The sequence below is a fragment of the Sceloporus undulatus genome, chromosome 3 (assembly GCF_019175285.1).
Source record: "Sceloporus undulatus isolate JIND9_A2432 ecotype Alabama chromosome 3, SceUnd_v1.1, whole genome shotgun sequence".
Classification (NCBI taxonomy): Eukaryota; Metazoa; Chordata; class Lepidosauria; order Squamata; family Phrynosomatidae; genus Sceloporus; species Sceloporus undulatus.
In genome coordinates, this window is record NC_056524.1 from 269265034 (window position 1) to 269283130 (window position 18097).

The 18097-nt window shown below is 43.0% G+C and overlaps 1 protein-coding gene across 4 annotated transcripts in view; it reads right to left on the reverse strand.

Annotated features, from left to right (window-relative positions):
* Nucleotides 1–17655, reverse strand: part of LOC121924985 (LIM domain containing preferred translocation partner in lipoma) — a 318874-nt gene extending 301219 nt beyond the window's left edge. For 2 of the 4 annotated variants that reach the window (XM_042456643.1, XM_042456639.1), the window contains exon 1: nt 13807–14011. The gene's annotated coding sequence lies outside the window, so the exon portion shown is untranslated. Of the gene's footprint in view, nt 1–3608; nt 3734–13806; nt 14012–17613 lie in introns of those variants that run through there. The other 2 variants (XM_042456640.1, XM_042456641.1) reach the window with 2 other exon arrangements.
* Between the last annotated feature and the right edge of the window lie 442 nt (nt 17656–18097).

Genomic DNA, 18097 nt, shown 5'->3' on the forward strand with positions numbered 1-18097 from the left:
GGTGATGCAGCTGATGCCCTATAAAGTAAGTTGGAGGGGGAGTTACGTTCATAGCAACAGTATCAAAAATTTTGTAGCAATCATGAATAAAGTTACCTAAATTTATTCATCCAAATCAGCAAATTAAGAAGCAGTTCAGGTGTTATGGCCCCTGGCTTAAATAATAATTGTTCTTTCAAAAGTGCTCTTTTAAAGCAAGTTGTTTTGGTTGAACTGAGGTTAATTGAAAGATTTGTTTCTGAATGGTATTTCTTGCACTATAAAATAAAGCAATAAAAAAGAAGCAATGGACACTGGATAAGGACCCAACAATGAACAGCTGCCAATAGACGGTTCAAATTTAAAATGTTTAAATTCAGTCATTTTTGTTCCAGTAAGAGGGTTGGAAAATAGTAACCTACAACTGTTCCATATTCACAAACACTACTTGGTCACAATTTTGACCACAATAAAGTGAACCTGAGAGCCAGCCAAGGTGGTGTAGTATTTTAAGTTTTGGACTATGATTCTGGAGGCCAGGGTTCGAATCCTAGCTTGGCCATGAAAAAAACCACCTTGAGCAAGTCACACTCTCTCAGTCAAAGTCAGAGGAGGGAAATGGGCAGAAGAAACATGCCAAGAAAAGCCTGATAGGCAACCTTAAGGTTTCCATGAGTCAGAAGTAACTTGAAGGCACACAATAACAACTCTTTCATATTCACAATTTTGCTACGTGGTCACAATGTTGACACTATTGCCAAAATCGCAACTCCTCTTGCAACCCGTTTTTCCAGGAAATGATTGGAGCAACATAGCTGAATGTTTTTTCCATCAAGTTTGGGCTAGACGTTACTTAGTTAAGTACTGAGTTAACTACAATCTAATACAGAATTCCAGACAATGTTTCCTGCATCTGCAGGAATGGACCTGAGTCTTCAGATCATAGAAACATAGAATTTTAAGGGCCCTCATATCAACCCCCTGCCCTGCAGGAATGTGCAACTAAAACACTCCTTAAAGATGCCCTCCCAGCCTCTGAACAAGCTGAACATGTGGAAGGGATCTAGGAGTCCAAGTAGACCACAAGTTGAACATGAGTCAACAGTGTGATGTGGCAGCTAAAAAGGCCAATGCAATTTTAGGCTGCATCAATAGAAGTATAATGTCTAGATCAAGGGAAGTAATAGTGCCACTCTATTCTGCTTTGGTCAGGCCTCACCAGGAATATTGTGTCCAGTTCTGGGCAACACAATTTAAAAAGGATGTTGAGAAACTGGAGCGTGTCCAAAGGAGGGCAACTAAAATGGTGAAGGGTCTGGAAACCATGCCTTATAAGGAATGTTTTAGGGAGCTGGGGATGTTTAGCCTGGAGAAGAGAAGGTTAAGAGGTGATATGATAGCCCTGTTTAAATATTTGAAGGGATGTCATATTGAGGAGGGAGCAAGATTGTTTTCTGCTGCTCCAGAGATTAGGACCCAGAACAATGGATGCAAGGTCCAGGAAAAGAGATTCCACCTCAACATTAGGAAGAACTTCCTGACAGTAAGGGCTGTTCAACAGTGGAACGCACTCCCTCGGAGTGTAGTGGAGTCCCCTTCTTTGGAGGTTTTTAAACAGAGGCTGGAAAGCCATCTGTCAATGGGGATGCTTTGATTGTGAGTTCCTGCATGGCAGAATGGGGTTGGACTAGATGGCCCTTGGAGTCTCTTCCAACTCTTCTATGATTCTATGTTTATGGACCACCAAACAAGGAGAATCTACAGGTTGAGCCTCCCTTGTCCAAAATGCTTGGGACCAGAACTCCTTTGGATTTTGGATTATAGAGTTTTAATATTTTTTTTTGTTACTTGCTTTGTTGTATAAGCATATGTATGCTGTAAACCGCTTTGATAATAGGAAAAGCGGTATACAAATAAAACATATTATTATTATTATTATTATTATTATTATTATTATTATTATTTCCATATACATTATGGGATATCTTGGATATGGGACCCGAGTCTAAACATGAAATCCATTTATGTTTCATATACACCTTATGCACATAGCTTGAAAGTACTTTGATGCACAATATTTTTTTAATATTTTTGTGCAGCAAATAAAGTCTGTGTACATTTGAACCATGAAAAAGCAAAGATGTTATTGTCTCAGCCACTCATGTACTGGATCATGGAATATTTTGGATTTTGGCATTCTGGGTGACTATCATAATCATCGTCGTTGTCATCATCATATTTATTCTTATCCCACTTTTTTACAAAGTTGCAATTCAAAGCAGCTCACAATTTTTAAGATATATATAGACAGCCTTGAAAAGTGATAGAGGTTGAGTCTCGCTTATCACATTTGCATGCTTTTAACTGTGTGTGTGTACATATTTCAATATATATTATGAGATATCTAAGACTATCTCAGCCACTCATCTGGACAGTATTGGATCATGGAATATTTTGGATTTTGGAATTCTGGATGACTATCATCATCATCATCATTATCAATATTTATATCCCACTTTTTTCCAAACTTGCAACTCAAAGCAGCTTACAATTTTTAATAGAGGATAGATAGATAGATAGATAGATAGATAGATAGATAGATAGATAGATAGATAGATAGATTGCCTTGGAAGGTTGTAGAGGTTAAGTCTCCCTTATCACATTTATATGCTTTTAATTGTGTGTGTGTGTGTGTATGTGCACACATACTATATACACACATGCACACACAATTAAAAGTATACAAATGTGATAAGGGAGACTCAACCTCTATCACTTTCCAAGGCAATCCATTCCACTGTTGAATAGTTCTCACCCTAACAAATTTCTCCCTAAGGGTTCAAGAGAACTTCTTTTCTTGTAATCCGAATCCAACACTTTTGATTTACCACTCCTGTATTGTGTACCAGAGTGTAGCTTCCTGGTTTCCATTGAAATATGTTGACAGCCTGAGATTGGAATATAATTCATTAGCAAATAAATCAAGCTCACTAAGGCTTTCAGATGTCACAGGACATTTTCTGTCCCTTTCCTTAAGCCCCGATTCCCCCAAAGCCAATTCCATCTTCAAAATGCAGTAACGTGAAGCAATAACTGGGCTCGCCTGGCATACATCAACACCACCGCTCACTCCTTGGCAAAGCCTCTCTGGGGCAGAGGGGATGAAAGGTGCCTGCCCTGTGAGTAAGAGCAAGGAAGGGCAGACCTTTCCCTGGCCAAGAAAAATAAATCTGGGAGACCGGACCCTGGGAACGGTGCACCACTCCTTCATGGAAAGTAGACCTGCACAACTTGGCAGAAGGTGGGAGCCAAAATTAAAATAAGTAAAACTTCTTCAGGCTGAATATAGATTTTATTTATATTAATAATATTATTAATTGATATTATTATTAGTAATTCTGTTCTCCTCCTCCTCTCCTCGGGAGAAAACTTTCAGGGCAAGTGTTTGGCCCCTTCCTCCTCCTCCACCCAGCCTTCTCCTTGGAGGGAAGCCCAGTGGCCGCAAAGCCTTCAGAGGTCAGCATTTGCCCCTGTTCCTTCTCTGCCACCTGGCCTTCTCTTTGAGAGAAAGCCCAGTGGTGGAGGAGCCTTGAGCGTTCAGCCTTCCTCCTCTTCTGGCTAGTCCTCACCTCAGAATGCTGAGCACTGGAGGAGCCTTGAAGTTGTTTCACATTCACACGGGCTGCACAAAATCTTTTGGTGGGCCACATGCAGCCCCTGGGCCATATGTTGGGCAGACCTGATGTAAAGAGATCTGAGAAAGAAAAAAAACACCAACAATGATTCTTCCCTCCTCTGGGGACTTTCTGCTCATGGTCCAAACATACCCTCCTTCTTGCAGAGGAATATGAACTCAGCATCATGCTGAAATGGGGGGGGGGGGGCTTTCCCTACCTATCGTTTCAGGACACACTCCTAGTATCAACAGACAGCTCACTTGTTCTGCCCACAGTCTCCTTCGATGATCAGGATAAGCATCTGAAGGCAAGAAGACATGCCAAAACAGAGCCTGGAAAAGCTACCTTTTTGCACAGCAAAGATCCCCGCTCCCTTCAGCCCCCACAGCTAGAGGGGATTTGGGGATCTGCAGTCCCAAAGAGCAAACTTTTTGGAGCCTTTAGCCTAGCTCTCTTCAAAGCAAAAGCACTGTGGGTCTTTGGTATCCGCTGGGATTGGGTTCCAGGGCCCCCCTCGATAACCAAAATCCGTGGATGCTCAAGTCCCATAACACACAATGGGGTATTATTATTATTATTATTATTATTATTATTATTAGCCAGCGTGGTTTTAGTGTTGGGGCTCTGGAGACCAGGAGTCGAATCCCAACTCGACCATGGAAACTCACTGGGTGACCCTGGGCAAGTCACACACTTTCAGCCTCAGAAGATAGCAATGCAAACACCTTCTGAAGAAAACCTCATAGGTTTTTCTTGAAGGCACAACAACAACAACCTATTATTATTATTATTGACCCTTGATATCTGTGGGCCCTTGATATCCACTGGATTTTGCTTTCCAGGACCTCACTGTAGATACCAAAATCTGTGGATGCTCAAATCCCATAATGGCAAAATCAACATTTGCTTTTTGGGAATCTATATCTATGAATATATATATATATATATATATATATATATATATATATATATGAATATTTTTATTGTTTTGATGTGTTATTAGTAACTTTAACTGTTTAATATGTACTGTTTTAAGTGCTTTTATCTTTTAAATTATATTTTATTCTTTTAATGACTGATGTGTTTTAATATTAAACTAGTTTAATTCTCTATTAATGCCTACTTTTTGTATGTTTTTAACTGTGGTTTGGTGTGGTTTTTTTTGTTTTGTTTTGTTTTTAGTAAGCTGCTTTGTGTCCCATTTTGGGGGGAAAGGTAGGATAGCGATAACAACAACAATAACAACAACAACATGATTTAAAGGCAAAAACACTGAATATTGTTGATTGCCCTGCATTATTAGTAGCATAATACAAGATATAAAGAAAACTCAATAGTTGCTCTTCATATATAGGCATTTAAGGGCTTTAGGCTAAAGGCTCAAGGAGATGCTCTTAGAAACTGCAACTCCCCAAATCCCCTTCAGTTGTGGGATCTGGTGCCTTTACAGTATTTATGCACATTTAGCATTAAACACACAAAAGCAGATGTACTCTCCCCCTTTCACACAAACACAGACACAGACACAGACACACACAGAGAGAGAGAGAGAGAGAGAGAGAGAGAGAGCATGAGTTTTTCAATATAGACAGACCTCAACCACAGAAATGAGTCAGGACATTGCGCCCAGAAGGCCAGTTTGGAAATCTACATTTCAAACACAGATGTGACCCATTCACCCCTGCAGCTTTTTTAAAAATCACCATTGCACATCTTTGTCATAAATTTGCACATAGCCTCTCAATACCACACCTCTAAAATGCAACTTCTACAAAGGGATGAGTTCTCATTTCCAAAGCGGGACAGACTTTGGAAACTTGGTCAGCCAAGACTGCCTGCAGAGAATCTCCAAGATATATTAAGCATAAAGTCTTCAAGCTTCAATCACGGACCGACAGGATTAGATGGGATCCGTGGGGTCACCTAGTCCAACCCCCTGCCAGAATAGGAATCCACAGATAAAGCATCTCTGATCGTACTTGCCAAGAAAGATCCTTGCCAAGAAAACCTTGTGACAAGTAGATTGTAGCATCACCATAAGCTGTACATGACTTGAAGGTACACAACAACAACAACAGCAGCACACAAAGGATAGTAGATTGTAGACTAATTTCTGTTCAAATCAAAGTTTCAAAATCATTTTGTTTTGTTTTGAGCTTTGCTATATAACAAGCTAATAGCCAGCATGATGTAGTGGTTTAAGCATTGGACTATGATGCTGGACACCTGGCTTCGATTCCCAACTTGGCCAAAGAAATTCACTGGATGACCCTGAGTGCATCACCCAATCTCAGCCCCAGAAAAAAACACGATAGGTTTGCCTTATGGTTGTCCTAAGTCAGAAATGATTTGAAGACACACAGCAACAACCACAACAACAACATATGACAAGTTATTTGACAAGTCGGGACAGATATTCTTACCCCGAAACATGGGAATGATCTTTGTAAGGTTGCACCGGGAACTTCTGTTGTGTGACTCTCATTTGGTTTATCACATGGAGGGTGAATTGGAGTTGATCACTCGGAAGCCGAATTGGTAGAATCCCATGCAGAAACAGGATTTTAAAATCCAAGTGTTGTTTGTCAGGTGTGTTGGCGTGAAAGAGAAATATCACAAAAATAATCCAAACAGAAAGCTCCTTTGTATTTTCGGAATTTAGCAAAAGTAAAAAGGAACTGGTTTTGACAGCTTTGCGTCTGGGTTCTTTTTGCTTATTTCTCTTTCATGCAAATGTTGTTTGAAAAACATGAGGGTTTCCTTTTCTGTTCAGGTTAATGCAGGATGTTTTCAGATTAAATTTAGTTTCTGCATGGGATTCATCCCGTGTGATAAACTCCAATGATCCAGAATGAACAGTGTGGTACTTTCTGTGTCTAATGTACTATGGTTATTTAGGGGGCTAGAATGTGGCCCCTAGCAATTCCTCAATGATTTCCCCATCAGTTCCCACCAACTTTTCCCACCAGTTCGCATGCCTCCTTGGTGAACAACATTTGAAGGAATACAACTTTCTCTTCTCTCAATGAGAAGAGGAGACCAGAAAGAGCAAAGGAAAAACTCCTCTCAACAAATCTCACAAAAAAACCAAAAAAAACAAGATAGGTTTGCCTTAGGAAAGCCATAAATTGTCAAGCAGTGTGAAAGCATGCAACAGCTAAAACTAATAAATCACCAAATTCTGCAAAATGGATAGAGAAAAATGATGGAAATCATGGAAACTGACAAATTAACTTATTTAATTAGAAGGAACACCTTGGAGCTCTTCTTAGATCCACAGAGATCTTTCAGCTGTTGTTGTTGTATGTCTTCATTTCTGACTTATGGCCATGCTAAGGCGAACCTATCCTGGTTTTTTCTTGGCAAGATTTGTTCAGAAGGGGTTTGCCATTGCCATCCTCTGAGGCTGAGAAAGTGTGACTTGCACAAGGTCACCCAGTGGGTTTTATGGGCAAGCTGGGAATCGAACCCTGGTCTCTAGACTTGTAGTCCAACACTCAAACCACAACGCCACACTAGCTCTCTACGATCGCACAAATGACAAAGTGGGGATGTTACTATTTTAGGTTACATTAGTTTTTTCACTTGTTTGGTAGAAAGAAGTGTTGTTCACTGAAGGTAATATTAGAAAAGCTTATTAATAGTTAATATTAAAAAACTCAGAGGGGAATCTAGAATAATTAGTTAAGATACAACTTGAGGGAAGTGGGAAGTCATTTTATCTATGGGATGAGGGAGTGTATTGTTGTTTAAGGGTCTGTATGTTCAGGGATGTAGCCAAGGGGAGGGATCTGGGAGTCCGGACCCCTCCCCCTTCCATTAGAAAAATGAATGGTGTGTGCTGCTGTGCCGCCGCACTCAAGCCCCATTATAATGGTGGCACTTAGTCTGGACCCCCCCCCTTCCTAAAATCCTAGCTACATCCCTGGTATGTTAGTACGTTTGTCTTTTGTATTGTTTATATTTATGTTTTAGAATTTCAATAAATATTATTATTATTATTATTATTATTATTATTATTATTATTATTATTTTAAAAGGAAGAAGAAAGCACACAACCAGGGTACCAGGAGTGGCCAAACTGGGCAACTCACGTGCTTTTGGGGGACCTCAATTATATTATTATATTTCATTTTTTTACTTGTTTAAATTTTAAAAAATGTCTCTACACACCTCCTAGAACAATTTTGCCACTTTCCTCCTCCATAGTGTCTTAATCCTAGTAGAGGCCATTTTATAAACAGGGACTAAACTGGAAGCCCATGGCTGGTTACTGAGTCACCTTAGGTGAGTCACACTCTCTCAGCCAAAGAGGAAGGCAAGAGCAAACTTCCTCTGAATCAATCATGCTAAGAATAACCCTGGATAAGGTGACAGTTGCCTCGACCCTCGTGACACAGTTGTTTGAGCGTTGGATTCAATTCCCCGCTTGGTCGTGAAACCCACTGGGTGCGTGTAGGCAAGTCACACTCTCTCCACCTCAGAGCAAACCACCCTAAGGCAAACCTCCTCTGAACAAATCTTGCCAACATAAACCCATGATAGGGTTTTCCATAGGTTTGCCATATGTTTGCCATAAGCTGGAAATGATCTGAAGGCACACAACAGCAACAAGAACAACAACAAGAACAACAACAGGGTCACTGAAGTCAGAATGAACTTGAAAGCAGCGCATCACAAGTTTGAAGCGTCCAAAAACTCTCTTTCAAAAAAGCCAAAATCTAAGTCTGTTTCATTTCTGGCTTGCACCCCTGGATCAGTAGCAATTTTTCTGCAGGAATCAGCAGCTCTTATCTACTCCACACCAACAATTCATTTATATTGCTGCCTAACCAGAGATCCAGCATGGTGTAGTAGTTTGAGCATTGGACCAAGCTTCAAATCCTTGCTCAGCCATGGAAACCCCCTCGGTGGCCTTGGGCAAGTCACACTCTCTCAGCCCCAGACCAAGGCAACAGCAAACCTCTTCTGAACATATCTTGCCACTGAAACCCTGCGATAGGTTTGCCTTAGGGTCGCCATAAGTCAGAACCAACTTGAAGCAACAATATTAACAAAACTCACACAGGCCAGTCCAATGGTTTACACACTAATGTAAATCTCAACAAAAACAACACACCTATTCTAGATCCATTATCAAATATACCATAAAACTGTACCTCCCCAGACCAAGGCTTCTCCTGTTTTCATCAAGACAGAAAAATGCCATCATTTCAGTCCTCCATAAACATTTAAATGTATCTTACTTCCCTCTTATTTTCCCAACAGCACTGGACCAGTTTTCCAATTGCACATTTTTCCCAACTTCACCAATTATGCATATATAAATACAAACACACACACTGGCCTGGTATGTATGTACCTAACATGGTACATACAAGTTGAATTTCCCTTATCCGAAATACTAGGGACCAGACATATTTGGGTTATTATATTTCTTTTGGATTTTGGGAAAAAACTGCATGTACATAATGCACATTTTCATTTGCAATATGAAAATATTATCTTGGCAATAGGACCCAAGTCTAAACACGAAATTCATGTATGCTTCGCGCTCACCTTATACACATAGCCTGAAGGTAATTTTATACACAACATCATTGTGCACATGAAACCAGGTTTGTGTATATTGAACCACCAGAAAGCAAAGGGGTCACTCTTTCAGTCATCCATTTTTTAGACTCTGGAATTCCAGATAAGGGAGGCTCAACCTGTATCCTCTTCCTAATGTTGTGTCTCCTTTTAAAAATAAAAGTTAAAAACAGGTCTTGCAGGTTTTCTAATGGTAAAAACCTACCAAACGGGTTGACCAGGAATGACAGCAGCACAAACAGAAGCTGCATATATGTATGCCATAGGAGATAACATCTCTTACTTATACCAACGTCTTAAAAACCGTTGTCTTTTACCAGTCATGTCAAGATGGGGAAAAATGCTAGGGACCAGAAATCTCCAGTTGGGGCCCATTTTGGAAAAAGGGCCACCAAACCACTCTTTTCATTTTGGGTCAGTAGGGGCCTTGGATGCACATTTTGCACTCTGTGTTCAGCAATGTTGAGGAAAGGGTGGCCCTTAGTTGGGTTTTGTTTGTTTTTTGGTTCCCACAACGCAATTTGGGGTTTTGTTTTTTTTAAGTTAAAAATTATTTTTGCTTTAAAACTGTTTTTAAGTTTTTAAAAAAGGAAATGTAAGAGAATTTAGAATTAAGTCTGTAGAATCAGTAGGTAGAGTGATCTTGTTGCACTTTTGGAGTTTATAACATGAAGGAGATCGGGAGTGTATCCCGTGACTATCCCAGAAAAATTGCGTAATTACGTGCAACAATTTCACACGACATCGCACAAAACCCACCATTAAAGTGGTCACAAAGAAGCATTAATGCACATGTAAAGTCGAAGACTTTCACGGCCGGCATTCAGAGTTTTTTGTGGGTTTTTCAGGCTATGTGGCCATGTTCTCGCAGAGTTTCTTTCTGACGTTTCGCCAGCATCTGTGGCTGGCATCTTTTGACTTTCGGGATTTCTGCAACAATTCATTTCCAATATCATTTTATTTGCATAATTGCACGTGATAATCATGCACGCAATTGCTCGTCATTTCCACTCCATTTGCAGGATGCTTTAAATGTGCTTTAATCTCTCTTTAATGCCGAAATCAGCCCCAGTGTGATAAACTCCTTTGAGATTCATGGAATTGAGCTTTCATAGATTTCAGTCTGGTTCCTCAGATGCTCAAAGCATCTTCCTCAAAGCATCTCAGGAATGACTTTGGCTCATGGTGCCAACTTCTGTCTAAGTTAGGGGCTCTGCAGACCACCTCTAATGGGCAGCTTGAAGCTGCACCGGATCTGGGCCACAGCAACCGCACGCTGCGGCCCCGGTCTGATATTTCCAGGGCACAAAAAGAAGCCACAAAAAGCAGCTCCTTTTTGCTGCCTGGAAAGGGTGCAATAGTCATGGCACTGCAGCTTTAAGGCACTCCTTTGGTGCTGTGTCATGTGGACGCCATGCGCCGTGTGTAGCATCAGGCCACCCTGAAGGCAGAGTTGGGGCATGCTTCATGTGGACGCCACACTCTGACTCTGCCCCCAGGCCAGCCTTTATGGCCAGTATGCACAGCCCCTTAGTCTCAAAGGTGATTCAAGATCTCTCTACATACTGGTTTAATATGTGCCTATCTTATTTGTCTTTTCAAATTGATGTGTATTTTAACTGAGGTGTTTTGACTGACATTGCTTGTTAATTATTGTTCTTCTTCGCCTTGATCCGTGCAGACAAGAAATAAATATTACCATTATTGTTGCTGTTATTACAGATTTTGTCTTCAAAAAACTCCTAGGAATGGGGGGTGGGGGGGGGATAGCATGACATTTTGGACCCCAGGCTGTGGGATTTGTTCCTTCCGCCCATGAGAACAAGAGGAAGAAGGTGCAAAACTTCCTCTCCATCCCTGCTTTGCCTTCATTCCCACTGCAGAACTTGCTTCCCAGGTGCATGAAAGAGACCATTATTTTCCCAACTGGAAGTGACCCAGACATCACTTTCTGATCCTGTTGGCACAGCATTCATAAGTCCCCGAACCATAAACCAAGGGTGGGCTGCTCCAGGATGCTTAATTGTTTTTAAATATATATACTTTGCCAAGTTGTAATAGAATGTAAAAAATGTGTACAGTGCACCCACGCCATACATCAGCTCACCATACGCAGATTTGAGGTAAGATGGACGGCAAGCCCTAATATGGCAAATGTGGCGCCGCATGGGCACACCCCATTCACATGAATGGGGCTTCATCATATGTGGAATTTGCCTTATGCAAGGGGGGGGGGGGGGGTCTGGAACAGATCCCTGTGTAAGGCAAGGGCGCACTGTATATGGAATTGTATAAAATTTATATGTATGAATTTTAGTTTCAATTAAAAAAAGTATATACAATTTTAAAAAGATAAAAAACTATTTTATGCAAAGGGGGAAAAAGCACTCCTGCTTCCATTTTTTGTTTTGCTTCAAAATGCCCAGTAAAGAACTCTAGAGCATAGGAGGGCATTTGCACAATGCTCTGGAATCCTGGGATTTGTAGTCTGCTGCAGCCCCAGTGATCTCTGATAGAGAAGGCTAACTATCTCACCAAACTACAAATCCCAGAATTTCACAGTATGGAGCCATACCATGGCAGTTAATACGGTGTCAAACAGTATTATTTCAGCAGGGCTGATGCGAGCTAAAAAAGACAGCTAACACCTTTCCTTGTGGTTTTGTGAAACTCAGGTCCAAAACACACTGCAGAAATAATTCAGTTTCAGACAGCTTTCACTGTCCTGGCTCAATGCTAGGGAATTCTGGGAACTGTAGTTTTGAGAGAGATCTGGCTTTCTCTTTCAGAGTTCTGGTGCCACAATAAACTACAATTCCCAGGAGTTCCCAGCATTGAGCAGTCTCAAACTGGATTATTTCTGCAGTGTGTTTTGGGCCTAGTTTGACAGCACACAAAAAACATGATGGACTCCTTGCAGGGAGAGAACAATGCAGGTCCGAAACGTGAAATGCTCCCAAATCAAAAGCTTTTTGACTGCTGATATTTCTCCACAGGTTCACTGCACACAATGTGCACCAAGTTTGTTTCATGCACAAAATTATTTAAAAATATTGTACTGTATATAAAATTACCTTCAGGTTATGTTTCTAAGGTGTATATAAAGCGTAAATGAATGTTGTGTTTAGAACTCAGTCCCATCTCCAAGGGTTCATTTGCACTGTAAAAATAACACAGTTTGACACCACTTTAAATGCTGTAGTGCCTTCCTATAGAATTTCCCATAGGATCAAGGTCTTCAGCTTGATCCTATGGAATGCTGGGAATCATAGTTGCCAGGGTGATGGTGCCTTCAGAAAACTACAAATCCCAGGAATCTCTAGGACGGAGCCATGGATGTTAAAGTGGTATTGAACTGCATTATTTCTAGATGCACCTAGACTCTACATTTACAGGTCTCTTTGGGTGCATCTACATTGAAAAAATAATGTTGTTTAACACCCCTATGAGTGCTGTAGCTGCATGCCATGGAATCCTGGGATATGTAGCTTTGCAAGGTCTTTAGCCTTCTCTGCCAATGAGTGCTAGGGCACTCACAAAACTACAAAACTCAAGATTCCATAGGATGGGGGCCATGGCAGTTAAAGTGGCATCAAACCGGATTATTCCTCCAGTGTGGACACACCTCAAGGTATGTTATTGTGTAGATGCAAATATTCCAAAACCCCCAAAAATAAAGATAAAAAAATCCCAAATCCAAAACACTTTTGCTCCCAAACATTTTGGATCTGGGATATTCAACCTATATGTAAATAAAATACGTAAATAAATGCATGGAATAGGAAAGTCAGGGCTGTTTGCTACAGGGAACTGTGCTACCTTTCAGATGTTCTTGGAGTGCAACTCCCATTATTCTGTACACTTGGCTGATGGGATCTGCAGTCCAACTCTCTATGGAAGGCTGCAGGCCAGGGTTAGGCCAAGGAGGGAGACGTTTGTCAGCTGAAACTGAACACAGACACAATGTTTCTTTTGGTTGAAACACTAGCAGCTCCTGCTTTGGGCTTCAATGCGAACTTTAAAAGGGGGAAACTGCTATTGGAGCTATTGGCTGGCCTTCTGAAGGGCTCCTGGACTGGGTTTCCTGCCCTGCTGGAGCGGAAGCAAGCCCTTTGGGGCTCAGGGAAGCTCCTGCTTGGCCTCTCTTCCTTTCTTTTGCATTGCAACTCCCAGTATCGAAGGGACTTATGGTCCCAGTCAGGAGATGATGGGACATGTGATCTCACCAGGGTATGATGGGACTTATGGTTTCAGCCAGGGTGATGATGGGACTTCTGGCTCCAGACTGGGGATGATGGGACTTGTGGTTCCAGGCAGGGGATGATGGGACTTGCAGTCCCATCCACAAAAGAACTTTCCCCCCAGCTGTTCTGGATGCTTCAAACTCCTTCTGATTGGCTGTGCATAACAGAGAGAGAGACACAGAACTGGTTCTCACGGAATCATGCCGCCCCCTCTTCTTGGAGCGCAACTCCCATGATCCCCTGCCCTCTCGGATCTTGCTGTTCCTCACAGTCTTTCTTTCTCTCCTTTCCTTTGCACCAAGCCCTGGACTGACCTGCAGCTCCTCTCCCTTGCTTCCTTGTGCATTGCAACTCCCAGTATCCCCCGTCAGCTGGAATGGGTTGCTGGTTTGTTTCTTAAGCCCCTGGAAGGCTTGTTCCTGAGGCTTCCTGGTCTCGCCAGTCCCTCCAGGACACGTGTCCGTCCATCCACACCCTCCCAGGCACCTCCAGCACTTGGCTCCTTTGCTCCGCCTCCAAGACCTTTCGGAGCCCCCAACCCCCCCCCCGCCCCGCCAAGCCCACCCTCCCCGGCCGCCCGAGAGGGAAGACAGGCCACTGCTGGGCCTTGCCAGGCCCGCCCGCCTTCGCCCCAGACCCCTCCCCCCGCTCACAGCCCCCCGAAGCCTGGGCTGCAGCAAGGAGCGGGCTCAGGCGGCGGAGGGAGCGGGGACGGCCCCTGGCTGCCCTACCTGCGCCCAGGAGAAGGAGAAGCCCCCGGAGGAGGAGGAGGAGGAGGAGAGGCCCAGGAGGAGGAGCCCCCGCCCGGAAAGCCACGCCCCATTGCAAGCCACGCCCCCCGCCCCCAAGGCCCCGCCCTCCTGCCGTCTTGCCTGCTTTCTACCCTATCCTCTCGCATTCCTCCCTTCCTTCTTCCGCGTCCCTTCCTTCCTCCCTTCCTTCTTTACCTTTCCCTCCTTTCCTTCTTTCTTCTACATTCCCTCCTTCCTTTTCCCCCTTCTCTCTTTTCCTTCCTTCTTCCACGTCCTCTCCTTCCCCCCTTCCTCCCTCCTTTCCTTCCTTCTCTTCCTTTCCTTCCTCCCTTTCTTCCCTCTTTCCTCCCTCCCTCATCCTCCCTTCCTTCTTTCCTTCCTCCACTTTCCCCTCTTTTCTTCCTTCTGTTTTCTCTCCCTCCTTCCTCTCTTCTTCCCTTCCTTCCCTTCTGTCTTCTCTTTCCTTCTTTCCTCTCGCCTTCTTTCCTCCTTCCTTTCCATTTTCCATGTCCCCTCCCTTCCTTCCTTCCTTCTTCCTCCCTTCTTTCCTTTCTCTAGGGTCTCACATGCTTAACTTCTTTCTCTCCCTCTTCCACATTCCCTGCTTCCTTTCCTTCGTTCTTACGTCTTTTCCTTCTGCCACATTCCCTCTTTCTTTCTTTCTTTCTTTCTTTCTTCCTTCCTTCTCTTTTTTCTTTCCACCCTCATCCTTACCTTCATTCTGGGTAAATTCTCTGCCATTGGAGAGTTTTTTAAGGGGGGAGGCTGGCCTGGGGTTAGACTAGCTGACCATTTGGGGCCCTTCCAACCCTGTTTTTGCTCCTTTGTTTTTCTCTGTTGGACATCTTAACCATATCCTACTTTCTCTAGTAGATCCAGTGTGACGTAGTGGTTTGAGTGTTGGACTTTGACTCTGAAGACCAGGGTTCAATTCCCAGCTTGGCCATGAAAACCTTCTGGGTGACTTTGGGGAGTCACATGCTCTCAGCCTCAGCGGAAGGCAATGGTGAGCCTTCCCTGAACCAAGGAACCTTCTCTGAACCAAACTGGCTAAGAAAACACCATGCCAACACACAATTTCTCTATCGGTCTGTATTCTAAGGCCCGACTCCTATTATTAGTCTCATCCAGAGTAGACCTGTTGAGTCAATGGGATTTACTTATGTGCTGAATCTCCATTTCAATTGATTGGGCCTAGTTCACTTAGGACTAACTCATGGGATTCAAATCAACACTAGAAATAGTGTAGTTTGACACACCTTGAAGTGCTGTAGCTCCTTCCTAGGGAATTCTTGTGGGAATTCTTGTTTTTCAAGGTCTTTAGCCTTCTTTGCCAAAGGATGCTGTGCTTCAAGTTCACCAAGCTACAAATCCTGGGATTCTGTAGGATGGAGCCATGGCTGTTAAAGTGGTGTCAGACTGCATGATTTATACAGTGTAGATGCACCAGAGTCTCCATTTGCCCATGCCCACCCCTCATTCTTGGCCAGATTTATTCCAAGGAGCTGAGAAAGTGTGGCTTGCCTGAAGTCAACCAGCGAGTTTCCATGGCTGAGTGAGGATTTGAACCCCGGTCTGCTAGTGTCTTAGCCCAACACTCAAACCACTACACCACACTGTCTTTCTAAAAGACGTCATTCTATGGTGGACTCCTAGGGTTTTCTTTGCAAGATATATTATTCAGGGAAGGTTTACCACTGTAGCCTTCTTCCTTTGTCTGACTTGCCCAAAGTTACCCTAGGGGTTTCCAGTGGGGATTCGAACCCTTATCCCCTGGAGTCCTAATCTAACACTATGTCAACTACACCATTGCATCATTTTACACTGTAAATATTACACTGTGAAGTCATTTCTGGTAACCGTAAGGCACCTATCACAGGGATTTCTTGCCATATTTGTTCAGAGGAGTTTGTTTTTGCCTTCCTGTGAGGCTGAGAGAGTGTAACTTGCCCAAATTCATGCAGTGGGTTTCCAAGCAGGACTTTGAACCCTGGTCTCCAGAGTCCTAGGGTTTATGTGCTCTGCAGAAATAATGCAGTTTGACACCAACTTGAACTGCCATGCCATCGTACACAGTATTTTTATAAATATATACTTTATAATAAGTTATAAAGTCCATGCTATGTAAAAAGATATAAATTCCAGAAAGGCAAACCTTGATTCTGCTATTTTATATAAGGGACACCATGTCTCCATGCCATTGTGTTTATTTTTTTTTAATACAAAATGGCAAAATCAAGGCTTGTGTTTTGGAATTTATATATACTTTTAAATATTTTCAAGCTGTGGCTGCTTGAGTCTGTGGACAAAGAACCCGTGGATAAGGAGGGCCACCTGTACTTTATGCAGTTCTGTTGTTCCTGATGGAAAACCTTTCACCAATTGTTACACTTCTTTGTTCATTTTTCTTATAGTACCTAATTCCATCTGTCTTATGGTATTTATTTGTCTCTTCTCATCTATGAATATTTTTAAAGAAGTATTTTATTCACCCACCTGGAATATTGTGTCCAGTTCTGGGCGCCACAATTCAAAAAAGGACATTGAGAAACTGGAGCATGTCCAAAGGAGGGCGACTAAAATGGTGAAGGGTCTGGAAACCATGAAGCCCTATGAGGAACGCCTTAGGGAGCTGGGTATGTTTAGCCTGGAGAAAAGAAGGTTAAGAGGTGCAATGATAGCCCTGTTTAAATATTTGAAGGGATGTCATATTGAGGAGAGAGCAAGCTTGTTTTCTGCTGCTCCAGAGACTAGGACCCGGAGCAATGGATGCAAGCTGCAGGAAAAGAGATTCCACCTCAACATTAGGAGGAATTTCCTGACAGTAAGGGCTGTTCGACAGTGGAGGCTCTGTTCAAACGGAGGCTGGATGGCCATCTGTCGGGGATGCATTGATTTGGATTTCCTGCATGGCAGGGGGTTGGACTGGATGGCCTGTGCGGTCTCTTCCAACTCTATGATTCTATGATCTCCATTTTCATCCACATTTATATTTATCATTATTTTCTACCATCATCTAAACCATTGCATTTAATGGGACTTGAGCATCCACAGATTTCAGAATCTGCGGGAGGGCCTGGAACCAAACCCCAGCAGATACCAAAGGCCCACTGAATTTTGCTACCCTTGCATTCGTATTCATTGGTTCATTCATTCATTCTTCCATGCTTTGTATTATCTTTCCCAAAGGAGGAAAGAGAAATGTGTCTTCTCCATCCTCTCTTCCTTTTCTCTCTTCCTCCATCTCCTTCTCCTCCTCTCTCATTCCTGTCGACACCTTTTTTTCCCTTTGTGTCTCTTCTTGCAAATGACTCTATCCTTCATCCCTTCACCTGGCTTTTCATCACCTGCCCCATATGCACACCTTACCTGTCCTTCCAGAAAGAGAGACCATTCACTCCAGGTGAATCCAGACAAGCTGCAAGAGACTAAACCAGCCCCCCAAATGCAAAAAGCAGACCTTCTGATCTGCTGAGCCTCTGTTCTTTGGTCCTTGCCTCCCACCCCCTCTTTGAACCTCCCCCTGGACTTCCCCCCCCCTCCAAATAAAACTCCTGCTGCAAACTCAGTGGGTGACGTCAGGAATCCCAAATTCTTCTCTTTCCCCAAGACAGTTTTGACCATGTAAGGCAGAAGGATGGCAAAGGAGCATCGCCAGAGGAAATGGAGGCGGGGGGGGGGGGGTGGACGCTTGAAAGTTGTGCCAGCTGGCTGAGGGATGACAATTGCTAGGCCCAAGGGATCAGGCAGCATTCTCAGGCTGCATCCACACTGCAGAAATAATCCAGTTTGACACCATTTTAACTGCTATATCTTCATGCTGTGGAATTCCAGGAACTGCAGTTTTGCAATT